This window comes from Anser brachyrhynchus (assembly GCF_964034855.1).
Source record: "Anser brachyrhynchus genome assembly, chromosome: 3".
In the NCBI taxonomy this organism is placed as follows: domain Eukaryota; kingdom Metazoa; phylum Chordata; class Aves; order Anseriformes; family Anatidae; genus Anser; species Anser brachyrhynchus.
The window spans coordinates 61,824,691-61,845,666 of NC_137696.1; the positions used below are offsets into that span (position 1 = coordinate 61,824,691).

Consider the following 20,976-nt stretch of genomic DNA (forward strand, 5'->3'; position numbering starts at 1 on the left):
CCCTGCACCGTGTAACGCGTGTGGAGGTGTCGGGAGGGCGGCCCGGCAGCCTCCTTTCCTCTTTTCTCACAGGGCAAGGCGGCACTTGAGCAACATGAAAGCGGTGTGTGCAAGTGGGAAGGCGGAACGCTGTGGCTGGAAATACGCTTTATGGTATTGAATGACTGATATGTGAAACTCATAGCTGCTGGTTATCTCTGAGGGCAGGAACTCGAGAGGGTCAGGAGAGGGTAAATATCTCTGGAAACAAAAGTCCCCTCAGTTATCGGAAGTAATGCTGCCGTACAAGCTGATTTTTGATGCGCTCGGCATCCAAAGCAAAGCAGGAGACAGACACAACCCTTTGAGGGCTCTCTCCCAGCCTCCTGATCCAGCCAGGTCTTGCTTTTTGTCTCCCCTCAGCTCTTGGGGAGTCCCCATCGGGGGCTGCTGGCAGAGCCCCTGCATGGCTCTGTGGCATCCCAGCCCCAGCTCGGGGCCCTTCTCTCCCCCACAGGGGACGAGGATCAGACCCTGCGAGCAGCCCTTCCCCACGGGCTCATGAGGGACAGGATGGATCCCGTGGTGGGAAGGCAGCGTCTCCTCTGGCGGGGCTGCATCCGTGACAGCTTTGTGAAGAAACGGTGAAGAGCCTTGCGGGTACGGGCTTGGGGAGCAGAGTAATTTTTCCCAAGGAAAGGCAGGATGAATCCCTGCGAAATTGTCAGCTATTTTAGGAATGGCAATTTGGCGTTTCGACTCAACTGTATCATTACAGGAAAAGTTATGTAACATATTCCCCATTACCCGGCTGGGGAGCAGCACGGCTCACCCAACCTATGCATTCTGTATGTCCTGAGCAAAAAAACAACAAAGACACAGGTTTTTAGAACAATTTATGGTGTTTAATAAACTGTGAGCATCGCTGCTGAAGTATAAGGGATCTGTGTCGTCACCGGCAGCGGCCGTGACGGCCGAGGCGACACTCGCGCGGGTCGTCACGCGCCGTTATTAACGCCGCCGTGCCACAGGAGGCAGCGCCCGCCGCCGTGCCCCCGTCAGGGTGAGAGGCGCGGCCCGGCCCCGCCCCGCCCCGCCGCGGGGGATTCCCCTCACGGCCGCTCTGCCCCCGGCTGCGGCGGGAGCGCGGCCCCGGCCCGACCCGGCCCGGCCCCGCCCCTCCCCGCACGACGTCGCGGCCGCTCATTGGCTGCGGGCGGCCCCGTGGGCGCGAGCCCCGGCGGCCGTTAACCGGCCCCGGGGGTCCGCGCGCGTGTGTGTTGGGGGGGCGGCCGTTAAAATAACGGCCCTGTAACGGCTGAGGGGGTGTGAGGGGGGCAGGCGGGGGGGGCGAGCGGCGCCCCTGAGGGCCGCGGGGAGGATGCCCGCTGCCCAGCGGGACCCGCACGGCCGCGCGGGGCCGGCTCCCCGGGGAGTTCCCTGCGCGGGGAGGGGCCGGGGGGAGCGGAGATGTCCCCCGGCGGGGCGAGGCCGAGGCCCTGCCCCCTCCCCTTCGCCCCGCCTCTCCCCGCCGCACCTCTCCGCTGCGCTCCGCGCCCCGCTCCCTCGCACAGCCGCGCGGGCAGCGCCCATCACCCCGCGGCCGGGCGCGCCCCGCTCGCTCCGTCCCTCCCCTCCCTCCCCTCCCCTCCCTCCCTCACACGCCGCCGCCGCCGCGCTGGGGGACCCGGTGACGTCACGGGCGGCGCGCTCCCGGCGCTGGCTCGGCGCTCGCCGCCCCGTAACTTGTGCCGTGGGAAGCGGCGCCAGGAACAGCCCGGCCGGGCTGCGAGCTGCGAGCCCTGCCTCGCCTCCCTCCCCTCCCCTCCCCTCCTCTCCTCTCCTCTCCTTCCCGACCGCGGCCGCCGGCCTCCGCCTCGCCCCCGTCAGTGCCGCGGTGATGCTGGTGCGTTCCCGGCGGAGGGGCAGCGATGAGCTACCTTAAGATAAATACGCGAGACAGACGCCCCTTGGCCGCTGGAATATCTCTGCCTGGCCTTATATAAAGAAACGCCGCCGGCCGCCGAGCTCCGGGCAAACGGAGCGCCCGGCGGGAGCACCAGCACCGCCGCCAGCAGCGGCAGCAGCGGCAGCAGCAGCGGCAGCAAGGGCACCGGGAGGGCTCCGCTCCCTCCTCCTCCGCCGCCGCTTCCCAGGTGAGCGGCTGACAGCCGCCCCGCGGGGCCGGGGGGGCACCGGGGCTGCGGGGAGGGGGCGCTTGACAGGCGGCGGGGGGGGGGGGGGGGAGGGCGCCGGCCCGGCGGTGCCCCGGGGCAGCGCGGCCGGCGGGGCTGGCCCCGGCGCCGGAGGGGCCCGTGGGTGCCGGGGCCGGGCCTGTGCGGGTGACACGGCGCCGGGGAACGCGGGGAATACCCAGCCTGCGAGCGCACGCAGCCGGGGAGCGGGCTGCCTTGCGCAACCCCCTGCCGCGGCGGGGAGGAGGGGGGTGCGCGGGGGCGCCCCGGCCGCGCTCTGCCCGCGGCCTCGGGGGGGTGGGGGGTGGGGTGGGGGGCGCCCGGGGCCACCCGGCGCGGCGGCGGCGGCGGCCGGAACGCCCCCGCGGGGCGGGCAGGGGAGGGGGGCGCTGCGGGGGGACGCCCGCTGCCGGCCGCGAGTGTGCGTGTGTGTGTGTGAGCGTGCATATGTGTGTGTGTGTGTGTGTGAGCGGGTGCGCGGCGCGGCGGCCGTTCCCTGAAGTGGGTGGGCCGCGGGCCCGTTCCGGGAATGTTCCATGACGTGTGAGCGCCGCGGGAAGGGGGTTCGCGAGGGGCTCGGCCGCCGGCGGCGGCGGTGGTGGTGGCGGTGGTGGTGGCAGCGGCGCGGGGTCTGCCGGGGGCACGGCCCCTTATGTAAGGCGCGCGGCCCGCCGCCGTTATGTAAGCGGCAGCCCCGGGAGGCAGCGCCGGGCCGCGCCGCGCCGAGCAGAGCCGAGCCGAGCCGGGGCGGGCGGCGAGGGGAGGGGAGGGCAGAGGAGGGGAGGGGAGGGGAGGGGCGGGGCGGGGAAGCCCGGCCGGGGCTGGCGGGCAGGCGCCGCCCGCTCCTGCGCCGGGGGAGCCCGCAGCGGACGGGGGGCGGGCGGCGGCGTCCCGGGCTCGGGGCTGCCCCCGGCGGGGTCCCGGCGCCTCCCCTCGCCTTGTCGCCGCGGGCAGGCGGCCGGGGCGAGCCCCGGGGCCGCGATAAAAGCGCTCCGGGAGGAATTCCCGGAAAAAGGGCTCGCCGGTTTTCGCGTTACTTGGCAGCGCCGGTCAAGCGCTGCCTCGAGGTGTTTTGTTTTCTTAATATGGTAATTGCAGGAATTAAACTTCTCCTCAGACGTTAAAGATCTTTTATTCCAATAACTCTGAAGTACCCTCTTACGTTAAGCTCACAGAAATATTCCTGAATTTCGGTAGAAACGTTCAGCTCGCTAATTTTCCCTTCTCTCATCCTGCGAGGAAGTAAACTTCGGTATAAAACCCGACTCCTATTTTTTTTTTTTTGTACGCTATTAAATACGGAAACACATGCCTGCTTAGCCGAGGGTGTCGCTTTCATTTCTTTACTAATCTCCCACTTGCGCTGCGTCTTGCCCGGGGATTGCTCGGCGGGGAGCAGGAGCGGTGCGGGCGGCAGAGCCCGAGCCCGGGCGGGCCGTGCTGCTGCAGCTCCCGGCGCAAGGGGGCTCCGGTCATCGCCCGAGCGCGGGGACGCCGGCTAATTACGGTAATTACTGCGCCCAGGGAGCCGCCGCACTGACGAGGAACAAGCGCGGTGGGCCCGGCTTTTAAATTCTCTTGTTGCAGGTTACCGCCGGCTGCCGGAGGAGGTTGATCCTCGGGCCGTGAGGACACGGTGCGGAATCCTCGGTGTTTTGATAGTGAAAATGATAGGCAGGCGTGCTCCGAAACTGCAGCTGGCTTTAAAGATAGGAGGCTCTCTGCCTGGTCGGCTTGCAGCGTGCGGATGTGCTTGGTTAGGTGCACGGTAACCAGGAGATTATATTTATTTACAGCTAGATGTTAAATCTTTCCTTATCCTTCCAGGCAGCAGATACTTCTGAAAGTTTAGATATGGACTACCCGAAACTTTCTACATGATTCTTTTTTGCCTTTCTCGTTTTACAGAAGGAAAAAAAAAAAAAGGGCAGCATTGCAGATTAGGCTGGGAGGCTTTTTCCACTGAAGTTTTTCAAAGTTACTACCATCTTCGGTAAATAAATTTAAGGCTCCTGTGGTTTTCAGCGGTGCAAAGGACAACCGTGGTGTGGTACAAAGCCAGGGTGTCGTTGCTTTTGTTGATGGAACAACCCAAATTCTTCAGGTTTTATAGGATGCAACGTTGCTGGTATTTTCCAGTGGCTACTGGGCAAAGCAGGTATACACCGCGGCTGTGGTGGCGTGCCACAGCATCGCTGCTGTGCTAAGAACAAAAGTGAGCAGCACTTGTCCCGAGGCACAAACGCAGAGGACTTTTAATTGTGTATCCAAGTCCGGTGGTGTGGCAACAGCGCAGAACGCCTCTTTGGAGAGACAGATTTTTAGATTCTCAAGTGACTAGATTGCCTCATATGCGAGATCTGTTTACAAACCTTCTTGTTACTATGAAGACAAAACAGAGAGCCATATGCATTCATGTGGTCCTTGCTGAATAATGGTACATGTGTCTGCTTGAGTGTTTGGCAGTATATCATGTTTAGTTTATGTGGTGGCACCCTGCAAGGCCATTCTTTTTTGGCTTTTAACTGTTTCTCATACCCTTGGCTGGGCTCAGTTATGCGAATAAACTTAGGACGCTAGTCCGCATGTTTGTGACCAAGCTGAAAGTTTTTAAAGCGTGAAATTTATTGTTGAGCGTTTTGCCAAACTTTCTGGTTTATTCGTTTGTCGAGGTGCTTCTTTTCAAAAGAATTAAAGGGAATTGGATTTAAACAAAAATGAAAGTAATGAGTGCCATTTTGCACGTCTCTCTTCTCATCGCTTTCAAGTCATCAGCCGGGGCAGTTACTGCTTTTGATGTTTAACCATGCCGGGTGAGGTAACGGGAATGCAGGAGCTGCGTGTCCGGCAGAAGCGCTCGGCTTGGCTAAATACTGCGATACTTACCCATCCAGAGAGAAATGCTTGCTATTTAAGAGTGTTACTGTAGGTGGGAAGATCAGTTATGTGGCTTGTAGCGTGTTATGAAATGAGGCAAGCTATCTTTCAAATTTCAGTATGGTGTGGTTTTGTAACACGCTGTGGTTGGCTGTATTGGTAGCTCTGCAGGTGGAGCTCAGCAAACGCCACTGCCACGGCATCCGCGCTTGGTTCCGCCTGTAGAGATTCCAGGTGAAACCCTCAGAGCTCAGCACCAGCTTTCTCCAGCTGTCCTGGCTCCTGGTGCAAGTCAGGTCCAACAAAAGCTGGTTCTTGTGTCAGTGGCCTTCACGGGATGAGGAGGGGAGAATCTTTCATCCGCCTTACCTCGATCATGGGGAAGAGATACTCGAACCTGAGAGTGCTGGGTTATAAGCCATTGGTCCTTCCCGCAGGAGGACCGCAAAATCATGAGCGGGTCTGGTGGGTTCAAGTCTTCAGCAAGAGTTAATTGCTAATGCTCTTGGGATCTCCACAGAAGTGTTGTATGCAGCCTCTGCATACCTTTGCTACTTGAAAAGTTTGATAAGTTATGAGGAAACTGCTTTAAAAATCTTTGGAGAGGCAGGTTATTTTTTCTTAACAGATTTCTGAAGCAGCGTCTCTGAAGTGGTGTTATGGATTAAAATAACTATTTTTAAATTTACTTGGGTTTCTAGTGAAATGTAACGTTTTTTATTATTATTTTTTAAGTAGAAGGAACTGTCTAGCAGTTCCTGAAGAAGTAAAGAAACTGCAAAGGGAGACGTATGCTAGACAGAAAATAGAGAATAGCATATTTCACTGGTGTGTTTCAATCAGTAAGTTTGGATGCTGCATTCAATTAAAGTAGCACGGAATTATCACATAAGAGTGACAAGTTTCAAGCTGTCTGTGACATTTTATTAGGAAATAGCAGCTTTCTACAGCTTTGTTGCTCTTTGTAGAGCTTACATGGTTTTTATAAGACTTTGCAACAACTGTTATATTATGGCAGGAAATATTAAAAAGCAATTCATTGAGGCTGTATTTTTCTTTCTCAAGTGAAATTAGGACTTTTAAAAGTGCTTGTCTGACAGCCTGAGAGCAAAAATCCATTGCAAGTCGAAGTATTAGAAGTTTTTCCATCATAACCAACTGGCGAGCCGCTACTCGGACCTTAAGAAATCATCGGTGAATTGAAAGGATACGTTAATCTGTGGAAGCAATCAATCTTTGCATTTTTTTAAACTGAAATTGGCAAATGAGAGGCACCGCATACTTCTGGTCTTAGAATAATGAACTTTTGTTCATAAATTAAACAGTTGACTTGAACTAATGACTCATTTGTAGTGGGTTGCCCTCAGTAAGATTCGTCCCCAGGAATTTCTCTCACAGCGTTGTGGACGTGGAAAAGGGGTGAGAGGGTATGGGTTGGAGAAGCAATCTGATGCGCTGTTTCCAAATCCCTGATGTGAAATAATCAGAGGACACACAAGTATCTTTGCCTGTCAAATTAAAAGTCTCTTAGCCTTTTTTTTTATTATTTTGTGATGGATTTCTCACCATCATTCCTACCGTCTAAATGTAAGAGTTTCCTCTTGCTGTGGGGAAGCTTTGTGGATTCTGGGTGCCTATTTTCATTTGTCTTTCAGGCACGTTTTGTACATCTGCAAAACGGTTGCTCTCCGCTCTCTGTATGCCAGCAGAGTGTGGACCACGACTGTTTATGCTCACGGCATTGCTTGTATTTCTGCATTTGCTCCTCCTGCCCTGGGCATGCCTCTTTTAGTGTTTCTTGAAATTGGATGTTGGCTCTTACTTTGTCAGTGAAGATCTTTGTATGAGTAAGCAAAAACCTATCTGTGTTTTTTTTCCTCTGCTTTCCCTAGATGGGGATCTCAGGGCTCGTGCTCCAGAAAACGCACCACTTACATGATACTATTCTTCAAGTTCTACAGCGTACCAATGTGGATGTAATTATCTGATACAAATTCCCCCAGCATGTGGTTATGTTGGCATGACTAGTTTGGATAGTGATTATATCCATTTTTTCTGAGTGTGTTTATGCACGTTCTGCCTCTGTCAGAGTAGGCTAGGACTCAATGGGAAAATTCTTTCTAAAACTGATGTAGAAACTGTAAATAAGGTAGTAAGGTAGTTGGTAATGTGCTTGTGGTCACTTCGTGCACACGTGGGTTTGTTTTGTTGCACCTCAGTTTGTGTAACAAAAAAAAAAAGTTCTATTGGCTTATTTTATTTCATTTTTACTTGCAATTGACCGTGCTGTCCTAATACACCTACCAAGTCTGAAGAATGCCACTCTAATATGAAAGAAATTTCAACTTGTAGGAAAAAGATTATAGAGAATATCTGTATGTAATTTTAATTCATTGCAATTTAGTAAGTTGTGATAAGCTGCTGCAACTCTGGCTGAAATCTCTGATTTGTGTAAGCTGCCAAAGGGTAAAAAAGGATTTACAGTTTTCTTTTCAAGTCATGCTTTAATCCCTGTTGTGTTATCCAAGAGGATCTCCAGGTTTGATTGATACAGAAAGTTTATTTTTTAAATGGCGGTATATCGTAAATTCCATACAGAGGAAAACAGTTTAGATAATTTGCATGAGTAGTTCAATTTAGCAGAAAAGTAAAAACTAGAGGAGCTAAAGGGAATTGAAATTACAGAGCCAGGTGACGTTTTAAAACTAGTGAATAAAGTCAAAAGACCCTTCCCAAGCCCTGGTGGTGCTCCTGGAACGTCGCCGCGCTGGGCTCGCTGCTGGGCTGCCAAGGCTCGAGTGCCCGCTCCTTATCCTGTGATTTGTGAGTCAGCAGTAGTACTGGACCTGTGCTAATAAGCAGTGTAAAAAGCTGAAAGAAATATTCAATTACATGTCGTAGGATGTGATATCATCTCAGAGAATGTAGTAGAGCAGAATGTTTAATTTTGGTGAAATAAGATTATTTGATGAGCGGTTTTCCCATAAAGCAGTATCCGTGCTTAGGCAGAAAGGAGCTTTATGTTTAAAACAAGCTAACAGGAACAGATTGGGATTATTAGCATTAGTTTTATTAGGCAGTGAGGTTTTCTTGTGTATTGTTTTTTTCTGCTCCATAAGAGAAATGGCTCATTCTCTTTTTTTTTATGTATTCTGTGTTTGTGGTTTGCATTAAAACAAAACACGTGTAGCGTGTCAAGAAAGAATAGTATGAAGTAATTACTGGGGTTACCCGTCCTTGACAACAAGGCATGACACTGTTTAGTTTAGAGCAAAAAGTATTTAGTTTAGAGCAAAAAACTATTTAGTTTAGACCAAAGTCAGTATTCAACAGAGACTGAGCTGCTGGCACGTGCTAACAGTGTTCATAGTTCAGTGCACGGCGCTGGAGCGCAGTCTGTTCAGAAGGGTCCTCCAGGTGTGTGCAGTTTTGTATTCCTTGTCTTTCAGAGACAGCTCAAATAGTTAATTACCTGGAAAACGTATCATTATTTGCTCTAACTGCTGTCAGCTTATGTGGCGTTTGAGAGCGATTTTCTTTCTTTCTTTCCTTCCATACAAGCATCGGTGGTGGTAAAGAAATGCTCTAGGGAGTGGTGCCGGCCCCTCTGTAGCTGCCGTCTGCGTGCTGACAGCGCTACCTGCATCCGCTGTGACACCTCCGAGCGCTGCTTCCCCGGGGAATCAGAATTTCTAAAACTGTTCTGCTGACGTTGTAGAAGAGAGAGCCCACTTCGCCATCTTCTGTAACAACAGAGAGAGACTGGTTTTTGACTTTTTCCTAGTTAAAATCAGCTATGTTTGGGAAGACAGTTTTGGAAGCTCTTTATGAAGTAGTGTTTCTTCCTACGTTTGTCGAGACAAAATAGTTATTTAGTGAGGAAGTTATGTATCATTGGCTAGACATTCGTAGATTCTTAAAATCAAATCCCAATCCTCTTGAAAAGTTTGTACGCTGCGGTAAAGGTAGGATGTAACTGAGCTTTCAGACCCTAGTGTCAGATGTTGGGATGCAGTGTGATGTGATAGTCTATGTGATCGCCAGGAGAGGCCATAAAACTAGGCTCTTAGAGCAAAGTGACTTTGCCTTAACGTCTCTGCAAAACTATGTGAATGTAATTGCTTTCAAAATTCTGAGTGAAATTATGTCAAACAGAACTTGAAGCCCATTCCATTATTTTTTGCTTGGTCCTACAGTAATAGCAAAATTCTTCCAGAAGTGAGTGACTAAACTCTCTGTCTCCTTAAAGCTTAAATAAGGGGTAGGCTACGTGTATTTAATTGGGAAGTACAGCTGAATTTTGGTATGAGTTTGCTAAGATGTTGCTAATTCACTGAAAAAAATTGTGATGAGTGTAAGGACAGGAGTCATTTACAATACACTTGATGTTAGCGGAATAAAAACTCACAGGAAGGTTTTTGTTTTAGAGTTTGCGTGGTGCCAAATATGGTGTTGCTGCCTTTCCAGCAGTTTGGTATGGTGGCAATGAAGTTGGGACGGAGAGGGAGTACAGTTTTGTCAGATAAGTTATCTGTCATGTTTGATCCATATTAGTTCCATATTGTTCATGTCATTTTTATTTTTTTAGATCTGATTTACTTAATTACTAATTAAAAAAAATACACAAATCTGTACTCATCTTTGACCTAATTTATCAGAGTGGGTAATGTTAATTATTGGTAGAAAACTTCAGAGTCAGCCATGCATTAGTAAAACTACTACATAGTGTGGTGTAATTAATCGCGCGTGTTTGAGACGGCTACATATTTGTGAAGGAGTGAGGCTGTGAGTTGGAACTGGTACTGACTGGTATGCACGTTCCCTTAGCACCTTTCTTTGGTTTGGTTTGTTGTTGCCAGGACTTTTGTCCGCAAATGTCAGGAGACAAAGGGAGGATATAGAACTTTGATTTTTCTCTGCCTTTTTTTAATCTGCTCACTAATAGCTGAAAACTGTTACTGTATAGCTGTTCAGTGATGCCATTAAATCAATTAGTGATCTAATCCACACTCTGAATTCCACACTCTGTGTGGTGCTGTTATGAACGCGTTTTGTAGAGAGGTAAGAAAGTAATAGGCAAGGAAATGAGCATGTATTAGATCCTCCAAAACCTCTCTTTTGGAGCAAGGACAGGGTATGTTTATACAGCACCATGGTAATGCGTGTTTTGCTTTTGGGTTGTACAGATTTCAATTTCCAGAGCTGATAAGCCCAAACCTTCCTTGATGGCAAGTTAACCCAGACATATTCACTTGCAGAAGACGTGTATAAAGAAAAGAACTTCTCCTTTTGTTTTGGTCTGTCCCCTCTATGTGATACTTTATGGTGGTCTTTCTGGGGTCTTTTCTTGTTCTTCTGTAGCACAGGTGCCGTAGCCTTCTGCAGGTACACCCTGGTTTTCCTTCCCTTGCTCCCCAGATCACCCTCTGCATGGCAGGAAAGAGAAGGATGTGTGGGACAATGCAGTTCCTTTATGCATGCCTCTCTGAAGCTTCAGTGCAGCATATTTTCCACAAAAGGAGTGACTATGAGAGAAACCTTCTAATTTACTTCTTCTCTCTCACACAGCCATAGTAATTAAAGAAAAAAAAAAAGAGGAGGTTACTAAATAGACCTTTTTGGATGTACGTTGAATGAGGCCTAGAGGGGAAGTTTAATAAGATGGGGAAGGAGGTTTGGATGTGGCTGGCAATGGATTATAATTGTCTACAAGAAGTTATTTGTATCAGATCAAGTCTCCCTCTAATGTTAAGTCCTCAATCTAAAGAATATTAGTAGTGTGGCCTTTAAAACCCCTGTCAAATTGTGGGGTGTTCAGTCTTGACAAGTAACTAAGATCCAATAGAAGTCACTGAATTCAGTGGTAGCATTTCTATTTCCATTGTTTGACTTCTCCACAAATAATTTACCTTCAGAATACATTGAAGTACACCTTCTTATCTTGCTCAGTGCTTGCAGGTATTCTTTACATTTGCTTCTGTGCTGTGTTGATTTAGTTTAGTTGCAGTATCATTTGATCCTGCTCAATAGTTCAACACGCTTAACTAGCAAGCAAGGGAATAAATTTAACCAATTTTGGGCAGACTCCTTCTCTGTCAAGTGGGTTGTCTGGCAAGCCAGGAGTGTAATAAATAGATTTTGTGGCTATTTACAGACTTGTGCACTAGAAAACAGACCGCCATGCTTCCCAGCCTCATTGCGTAATTCAAGTGGTGTCACATCCAGATGATGGGATTATACCTGTGTTTCTCTCAGCCAAAAAAAGAAAAGAGCATTTTTTTGCTCCTGAATTAGTGTTTTCAGATAAGTTTTCTAGTGTGATCTGTTTATTTTTGAGAGCTTTGCTACGTTGCACAAAGAAATATTTAAGTGTGCATGTACAAGTGCATGTGTATACACCTACATCGCCTTATGTGATCATAGCTTTTGCCTCCAGTCATGTTCTGTCTCCTCTGCAGTACGGAATACCAGGCAGGAGAAACTTCATGAGAGCCTCTGGTTGCAAGTCTGCCTTACTTGTCACCGAGAGCAGGTCAAATCTTCCTGCTAACATAGATTCAACTTGTGCTGTTTTTTAAATTTAAAAGAAAATACTTAAGCAAGCTTAGTTTTGTTATTTATGTGTGAATATTAGCAGTCGTTGCACAAATTTGCATATAGATGCCTATCCACAGCCACATTTTGTTAAACAAGTAAACAGTCGTATTCATTCTCCGTACCCTACTGTGCACTCCCTGCGGGGTGGCGGGCTCTGCAGCCTGCCCAGGTGACCTTTCTGAAGTGTTGTTCAGCGTTGGCGGTGCCACCAGGGTCAATATTCACCCGGTAACTGGGCACGGCTCTTCTTACTGCCTGTGACTGATCAACCAAGAACGTGTCTTGTGAGCCCCTGAAGATACTTGCCTTCTAAGTTGAGGCACTTTGAATTCCTTTTATATCCTTTTGTTTCTGAGGGCCATAGCCATTTTACTCAGTTTAGTCAGGAGGTTAAAGGATTATTTCTGAGGCCCCGTCATTGGTGGTTCATGGCAGTCAACTCGTGCATGGTGCCCATTAACCCTCACACCGCTGGCAAGATCATTCAGCTCCATGGCTGAACTAGCGGTGCCAGGTCTTTATGGCTGGAGCAGTGGGACTAGAAAGTCAATTTGTGAACAGACTGCCTGTGTAAATGGATTATGTGAATGAAAATACCATTGAAAAAACATTTGATAATACCAACTCCCGTCATCTTGCTGCTTGACCTTCGTTTTCTCTATCAGGTGCAAAAACGTCTTACCCTCATCCCCAAGTTTTCTGACCAGTGCCCCACAGCTGAGGTGGCACCGAACTGTGCTCAGCACATCTTTTTTTCCTTGTCAACTGCACCATCTCTGTGAATAAAATAAAAACGACATCCTTTTGCATCAAGTCCTGACTCCGACAAAAGTGCAGAATGGCAAGTTTTTATTAATTTGCATGGGACCAGGATTTAACCATCAGTTATAGGTAGGAGTTTTATCGCTGAAATAGCACTCCTCGTGACTGTCTGGGTGTGTCAGTGGAAACCTTCACGATACGAGGTTTATTCTTCAGAGGATATAGGAACACTAGATGAGAATATTGGAAAAACTGTCTACATGGAAACAGCCTCTGGATACTTGAGGCAGAGAAGATAAAAAACAAAAGGCACTCTCAACAGAAATGATTGTTACATTGCCAGATGGTATAAGGTAATTTGGAAAGAAAGAGTAAAGATATATTACCTACCCCAAGGTGCTTCCATTGTGATTTGAATATAAAATGTGTAATGTCTTAGGTACAAGTGTTGGAGCTGACAGTGGCTTAGAGCTGTTGTTTCAGCTTTATTTTATTTATTTTTTAACTCGTCTGACAAAGAAACTCACTGGGTTCCTGAAGGCACCATAGCTCCAACAGTTAGTGAGCTTGGATACTGGACTGTACTTTACCTATTCTCTATGCTTGTTTCACCAATTACATCTGATAACCTGGTTCTGGAACTGCTTGTGAAGAAGATATGAGAAACTGGTGTTTCGTTTCAGTTTGTGTATGCTGTCATTTTGGTATTTTTTTTTTATGAGGTCTCATACCTTCTAGTTTGGCATTATTGCCAAGTTGTTTTTGTTTTGCTTCTTGTACTGTCCAGCGTTAAATAAAGGCATAAGAAATCATTGTTTACAACAGGATTGCAAGGTTCTAGTATGTTGTTACATTGTAGTGTAACCTACGTGTACTGTGTAGTTTGTGCTTCACCTGAAACCCAGTGGCACCAGCTGTGTTTGTTTATCACTGATCACTGGGTTTCTCTTTGCACTTTCACATTTTTAAATCTAATTTTAAAGGAATCTTGTACGTGTTGGTTGATTAGAGGGAGGTGGACTGTTTTCTTTTTTTTATGTGCTACAAAGAAAATAATAAATGGGGGGAAAAAACCTAGATCAACCAAGGTTTATGACATGATTTTAAAATGTGTTACCTTGGGCAAAAGGGGCCAGTTATTGGAGTAGTTCTTGAGTAACCTAATTGTTTGATAAGGATCCTTGCCTGTTTAAGTTGTTGTTGGTTGTTGGAAGCATTCCATTTCTAAATTTGTGCCTTACTGCATACCCTGAGGTATGTGCACAACCCACTGTAATTGCACAGTTTATTATTTTATTAATGAGAGCTATGATAATGTGTTGGCTCTTGAGTTCTCTCCAGTCCAGGTTTGGTCTCCTAATTGCCCAGGGTTCTGCGATTCCATCGTTTGTTCCGGGCATGGTGATGGGGAGCGAAGGCATGGTTTGAGGAAATCCAACCTTGCCCTGCAGCCTGTAGTTGGTGTGCTGCTGCAGCCAATGGCTGGAAAGGCAGGGGATGTTTTTAGCACACCCCTGATGAATAATAATAGGAGGCAGAAGTAAATTCTTACTACCTAATCCCAAGTACCTGAGACTTTGCCAGCTGGAAGGAAAGGGACGCACACCTTAATTGGCCCTCCTAACCATAACAGAGCACCCCTTTCTGCTGCTTTGATCTAGGTCTCTCCTGACTGCTGCTTTGCCCGAGTGGCTGGAAGACTCATACGTGGTTTGCTGTAAGGCACACCACGGCATGCAAGCACCTGGCGTGCAATAGCAGCTCTTATTTTTAACGAGCCTTAGGGGCAGCAGGCGTATGAGGGTGCCTGCTCCCATGTTCCGTAAACTACGTCTCTGTCAAGGCACCAGACTTGGTAGTAAAAGAGCAGGAAGCAGCATCAGCAGAGGTGTGGTCTGCAGAGATGTTGGGGAAATCCAGCGTGCTATGCCGTAGCTCTGGAGACAAACCCAACCTTCCTGTGGAAGAGAGGCAGCGAAGCCCCACCACCTGAAGCACCGAGCGCCCGCTGCTTGGTGCCACCAGCCCTGGGCTCTGGGGACATGGGTGCAGCTGGGTGCCCTCAGCCCGCGGGATGGGACGACGACTTCCCAGCGAGAGCTGTGCATGCTGCCTCCGTACCGCGCCGGGTGGGATGGTTTTCCACAGCTTCTCAAACTGCTCATTGCAGCGTTTGGCTCCTCTACAAGGGCTTTTCATAGCTGTAGCCCCTGTGGCTTGCTGCAGCATGGTTTTCTTGCGGAACAGATGGTGTATTGCGTAGAAAGTTACTGTATTTTTGTATCACTCATTTTTATTTTTTAATTTCACTGTCTCCCCCTCCCTCCCCCCTCCTTTATTTTCAAGGGGGTCTTATAGCGTAATTGCAGAATTTGGAATCGCTGTCTGATTTATATTTGTTATATTGATTTTTACGTCTGTGTGTGTGCGCAGTATTTTGCAGAGCAGCGCCTGCTTTCTGAAGTGTTAACGCATTTCTATCAATTTGAAATTAGCTCAAAATACTTTAAGGGAAAATAACCCATGAAAGAAGATCTTTGAAAGCAAAAGTAAATGTCTTAACCAAGCATTGTACTTACCGGAGTACAGTTTCAATTTTAAGTCAGAAGATGGACTTTCTGTATCTAATCTTTGTGTTGTTGTTGTTTTTTTAATTGATATCATCTGGTCAATTTGAGGGGAAAATGCTATTCCCATAAGAAAAATATTTATTCTAAATATTATTGTTGCCTAGGATCTTGTTGAATTCATGAGATACAGCAGCAGTCAAGTTGATTTAATATTTTTAACATTTTTATAGTGTTTTCTCATTGTTTCCATGAAAGCAATTTCAATAAATATTTTTGCAATTGCTTTTGGTTTCTTGAAATTAGGTTACCTATTGTTGAAAACTGCATGTTCTCAAACATGGGTTTCAGATCTGCTTTGTCATGATTAGGCATTTGAAATAAAATATAAATATTTGAGTAAGCCCCAAAATGAGCGCTTGCCTTTTCCCCCTGAGCTCCCAGGACATAATTTGTTCTGCCCAGTAAATCTCCGTAAGCTGATACTTGAAAAAGATAGTTCCGGTCGTAGGGGTTTAGTTCCATTCAGCCAAATCACTTTCATATATTCAGTTGTATGCATGTGTGAATGCATATATGTATGTATACACGAGTGTATGTATCTGCACGTGTGTGCACACAACACACACACATTTACCCACTTACATGTCTATGGACACTCACACACACCTTAAATGTATGGGACTGTCCCATTTGTAAGGCAAGGGTCGTGTTTTCATCCTGTACCCAAGCCTTACTATACGCTCACTGCAGTATTTTTCCCTTTGCAACGCGTTGTTTTTCCAGTAGCTTCTGAACGTGAGGCCATGCATCCTCCTGTGCGGAAAGCTGCTGAGGTATGTGGGAGGAGACACCAGGGAAGACTTGAGCAATTCCTGGTGGGCCCCGCTTTACTCCTGGCTGGGTCATGTCCTTCCACAGGGGGGGGAGTCCCTCATGGTGCCACATTTAGGCTGGGTAGCAAGCACGGTGAAAAAGAAGCCCCCCGCTTCCGTTCTCTGCCACACATATTTTGAAGGTAAATGGTTCCCTGCTGTCCGGTGTTGGACAGTTTGGACAGTTGGACCCTGTCATCTTTACTTGCCTTGTTTTCCTCATAAAAGCATCACAGGACATTGGAGTAATCTATTTATAGGATTACTTGAGAGAATTCCCTTAATGATGAGACAGTTCAACAAAAAATCTCAAGATAATGGCTTTTCCATTTGCACCTCTCAAACATTCTTTCAAATGGAAGTGAAAGAATTATAAAACCCTTGTAAGTAGTTTAAATTCCCTAGTGATACAATATAGTGGCTTTGTTCTAAGCATTACACAGATGGGTTGTAAAGGGTAAAAGTAAAATTGAGTTTGTGGGAATCTGTAAAGGTGTTAAATACTTTGTAGGTGGCCAACTCTAAGAGTCTTTTCCATACGTATTTGCACTTGCCACAACCAGTTTCTATTTTGGAGTGGAAAAGCAAATGTTTTCATCAGTGTGCTAAGGGCACTTAGCAGTGACACCAGTTCACACTTTGCATCTGTCCAGTTGCTTCAAGCTTCGGAGTTCAAATGAACAACAATAGATACAGCTCTCTTAAAATAGTATGGTCATATTTGGATACAAATATACAAATTTGGATAGAGTGTATTGCAAAGATCAGATAGCATTTTCTCCTGGCAAACCATGGTAAAGGTGGTTTAATACCACTAATGGAGCAGTAAGATGTAATTACTTGAAGATCAGCTTTCAGGATGGGGATGAGTATCTCAAAGCTCTGCTCTTCCTTACTGTATTCTCTGTTCTTCAGCAGACAGTGTATGGCAGTAGATGCTCATATACGTATGAAAAGTACCTATTGCAATAGTGTGTGTCTGTGCCGGATGGCTGCGCAGCCTAGTGGCCCGCTGCTGTTGTGCCATGTGTGATCGTCTCGGTGCAGTCAAAAGTACCAATTCTGTGTGCATTTCTTTCATTCTCAGATATGGGGCTAAAAATACTTGATCGAGCTTATTGTGAGTGAGTATAGTACTTTACGAGCAGATATCGGAAAATCTAATGACCCTCTTATGTGCTTTTTAGGATGCTGTGCATAGTGGAAACATTCTCACAGTACTTGGAAGGTTTTGTCCCCTTTTCCCTCCTTTCAGGGGAACATGGCTTTGCACACCCGTTAATCTCTTGCCCAGGACTGGGTATGATATGGGCCAGGTTCAGATCTAGCACCCACAATTTATGGGCCAAATTCTGATCTCTTTACTTTGATTGAACTACTCCAGATTATCTTTGCTAAAGTTAATGCTTTTTTTGTTTGTTTGATGCAAAATTAAAATCAGCTCTGTTCCCTCAGATTGTGTATTATGTACTCCAAATGATCGCCAATACCAAAGACTCATTTCTCTGCATTCTTTTGTATTGAAAAGAGTCCTGATGATTAGTGCCACATTGACGACTTTCAAGATTAAGTCTTCAAGTTAACGTCAGAACAAGAAGCAGTAGAGGTTTATTCATGCCATCTGGGCAATGAATCTTCAAGATAAGTGGTCTTTGAACGACTTAACTCTGAAAAAAAAAGGGTAGAAAATAAACCAGCTCATATCCTTGTAGAAGGATGTGTTTTTAAAAGCATTTCCAAAATGTTTAGTTAAAAAGTTTAATTGCAAAATTGTTGCTTTTGACCTTCTTTTAGTAAAATGAGCAGTTTGGGTAAGCCAATGGCATTGCATATGTCCAACAAAAGATGTGATTTATTATAACTCAGATACAGACGTGTGGTTCCCTGGTTTCAGCTCTAATGCTCTGTATTACCAGGGCTGAAAGGTTGGCTTCAGTTCCTGGTGTGACCACAGGGTGGTAATTGCAGAAAGAAAAAAAAATCCTTTTCAGCTAGTGATGGTAGCGTGAGGTGAAGGTTGGGACAAGCGCTTTCCAAACTCCTCTTAACTGTTATCATCACAATACTTTGAGTTAAGGGCTACTGTTTAAATATCGGCTTATATCAACCAGAGCATTGCTGCTTAGTCTGCCTCAGGGTCTAGAGGGAAAGTCTGTTGTCCTAGCCCCCAGCGGATGTTGCTGGGACGTGCTCATTGGGGAATAACTGTTTTTATCGCTGTGTTTGGACATGTTGTTCAGAGACTGATGCAAATGGCTCTAGAGCATGTGCCACGAGTGAGAGCGTACTGCTGGTGTGTCCATCGCCCTGCCGAAGGGAGGACCAGCGGTAACCACAGCGCTTCCCCCAGGTGGTTTTCGAGTGGCTGTCCAGTGGACATCCTGTGACCTCCCACGTGCCCTCGTTTGGGTCATTAGTGATGCTTTCCATCAACAAGTCTTTCCAGTGTTTGGCTTTAGGGCAGTAACTGTAAGTCGGACTGTGAGCCAGGCTCTCCCTACACTTGCTCGATAAGGGTACTAATGATTTACTTAGGGTCAGATGGTCAGCCTGCGAGAGAAGCAGTTCCCGTATGCTCAGCAACCACATGCCACAGCACAACCCCTGCGCCTCCACCTCTTTCCTTACGTTGGGCCCTTTCTTGCTTCAGAAAGGCAGGAGGGAAATCGAAAAGAAGCATCTGTATTCACTTTGCTGGGTTGTCAGCCATCTCCAGCAAGTGAATCCTGTAGTTTTACACTCCAGTTTTGCCCCAAATGCATACACAAAACATGTTTTACTCCACGGGATCCCAAAATGTGTAAGGCTTCATCTCCAGATGCTTGCAGGAGTATGGGCTGTAGCGAGAGCTGAGTGCATCCCTATATTGTAGTAATATTCCTTACACAAGCTGAACAAGGAAAACCAGAGCAGCACGGCTCCTGAGCAAATATTGTTTCTAGTCACATACGATACTTTGCAGCTGAGCCTGGTAACACGCTGCTCGACTGTTTTGCTATGCAAGTGCAGAGAACGCTGTTAGCAATAAAGCCGCTGCTGGTTTCTCCCCCAAAACCTCCCTCCTCGCCGTGCGCTGGAAATGACTGAACTTTGGCCCTCAATCTGCTGACACCCTGAGGGAGTGTAAATGTAATGACGTCTTTGCTTGTTTCAGCTGCACAACAGGAAACGCTCATGGCCTCCCCGTCTTCCTGCTCTGAGAAAGCGCTGCCTTCTCTCCCTCCCTTCCCCTGCGGCGCAGCGGGCTGAGACCTACTTTCAGGTCCGCTCTCTGCAGCGAGCCGTGCTCGAGGTGCCCTGGCTGCTGCTGCCGCTGCTCCCCCTCGCCGGGGCCGCCAGCCGGCTCGCTGTCAGCGCGCCTTCGCCCCGATGCGAGGCGTGGGGTAGTTGGTTGGTTCATTTTTTTTTTTCCCCCGGAGAAGGGGCTGAGAAGAGAATCCAGTCACGTTGCAATGGCTTGCTTCACAGGGCACGTCACTGGATGCACCTCAGCTGAAAAGACCGGGATGGTCAGGTGATAATTTGCCGTGGGGAGACTACATCACTTGCATAATATAGAGGACACGCTGTCAGGTGGGCACGCAGGGATCCTGGAATACAGCCCAAATAGTGCTGAGTAATGCTGGGCACGAGGGGCCTGAAGAGATTTCTTTGCCGTGGTGGAGCGCGGAGGCTTGCTTCTTGCACAGCAGCGACAGGAAGCCTGTTTAACCCTCTCCAGCTGCAGCTTTCATACTTTGTAACCAAACCAGGGGTATGAGTAAGAACGGTTGTTGAGAAACACCAGCATTTTGCAGCTAGCTGAGGGCAGAGGATTTTGTCCCATCAAAGCCAGCCAAAACATTAAAGCGTTGCGGAGCTCTTGCAAGGAAAATTAATTGGTTCAATATTCAACTGTTATTCTCTAATGACTGGGGTGCATGGTGTGTGTGTGTCTGTTTCTGTGTATGTGTGTCACTCTTTTAAAAATAAGGTGCATACGCATCGGTGAGTTTGCATATTGTGGTGGGAGAACAGGCGCTGAATAGTCTAGAATACAGTGTCCTGAATTTGCAAGATTGAATTAACTTTGAATGTAGCTGATTCTGATGCAGTTGCTTATTTATTTGCTTAATGCTGCAGAGGCATTTTATTTGAGGAGCAGTGTTCATCTGGGCTCTGTAATAAGCAAGTGCTGAATTTACCTCATTAATCTATTGCACTACCTAGCAAAATAACTGTTGTTTTTAACAAGCTGGAGTTATGTAACATGAATCATGCATGGCAAGATGCTTGCAGGCAGGGAAAATCAAGATGTGCAAAGAAATAATGGCATTCAGCCTTTTGCAGAATAGGATATGACTGGGTTTTGAAATTAAATACTGTGTGTTGGTACTCTCAGCCGTACAGGCAAGTTCCAGCTATTCATTATGAAAGCATGTCTTGAAACAAAGTTTTGAGATGGGAATGTTTAACAGGCAGGAGAGTGAATTTGCTCAGCCATGTGCAGTCCTTGGAGGGTTTTGTATCCGTGCCTGCCAAATTCCGCCCCCCTCCCCGTTGTTTTTCCTCTGGAAAAGCACTGTAGAATTATACATGTGAAAAGCCTTTTAAATGGGACCGATTTCATGTGTGAAAGAAAATAACTTGATGAGCTGTGATTGCTCCCATAAATTGTTACATAAATCTCCTTTCTTCTTTTAAATATGCCCCTGTAGGGTCATTAGGTATGTATACACTACAGTAGTCCTCTGTCTCAAGAGATTTTACAGCTAGTTTATGGAAAAGGAGAAGCAAGTGGTTATGTGAATGCATTAGAATCAAAGAAATTGATTTTAAGTCATGTCTTTGACAATTTTGCCATGATAATTTTCTCTGCTGATACTCAGTTTTCATCTTCAAAGCCATACTGAGATGTTAAGCCTGGGATAACCTTATGCTTAGGTGGCCTGGATACAAATATTAAATAATAATAACAATAGGAAATAAAGGAATGAGAGTAATAGCTCTTTAGGAAGGGAATGGGAATGATGACAGTTTGGGAAAGGAATGATTTAGTGCTCTTGAATTCCTTTTCAAACCGTCCTGCTCCCTCTCATGTTGACCAAGTAATTCTGTATTTTTCTTTCCTTTCCATCTGTCGAT

The 20,976-nt window shown here is 47.2% G+C and overlaps 1 protein-coding gene across 5 annotated transcripts in view; it reads left to right on the plus strand.

The window, feature by feature from the left end:
- The first annotated feature begins 1,317 nt into the window (after positions 1 to 1,317).
- Positions 1,318 to 20,976, plus strand: part of HIVEP2 (HIVEP zinc finger 2) — a 137,704-nt gene continuing 118,045 nt past the window's right edge. For 2 of the 5 annotated variants that reach the window (XM_080588052.1, XM_080588048.1), the window contains exon 1: positions 1,318 to 2,135. The gene's annotated coding sequence lies outside the window, so the exon portion shown is untranslated. Of the gene's footprint in view, positions 2,136 to 3,024; positions 3,682 to 14,071; positions 19,426 to 20,976 lie in introns of those variants that run through there. The other 3 variants (XM_080588049.1, XM_080588050.1, XM_080588051.1) reach the window with 3 other exon arrangements.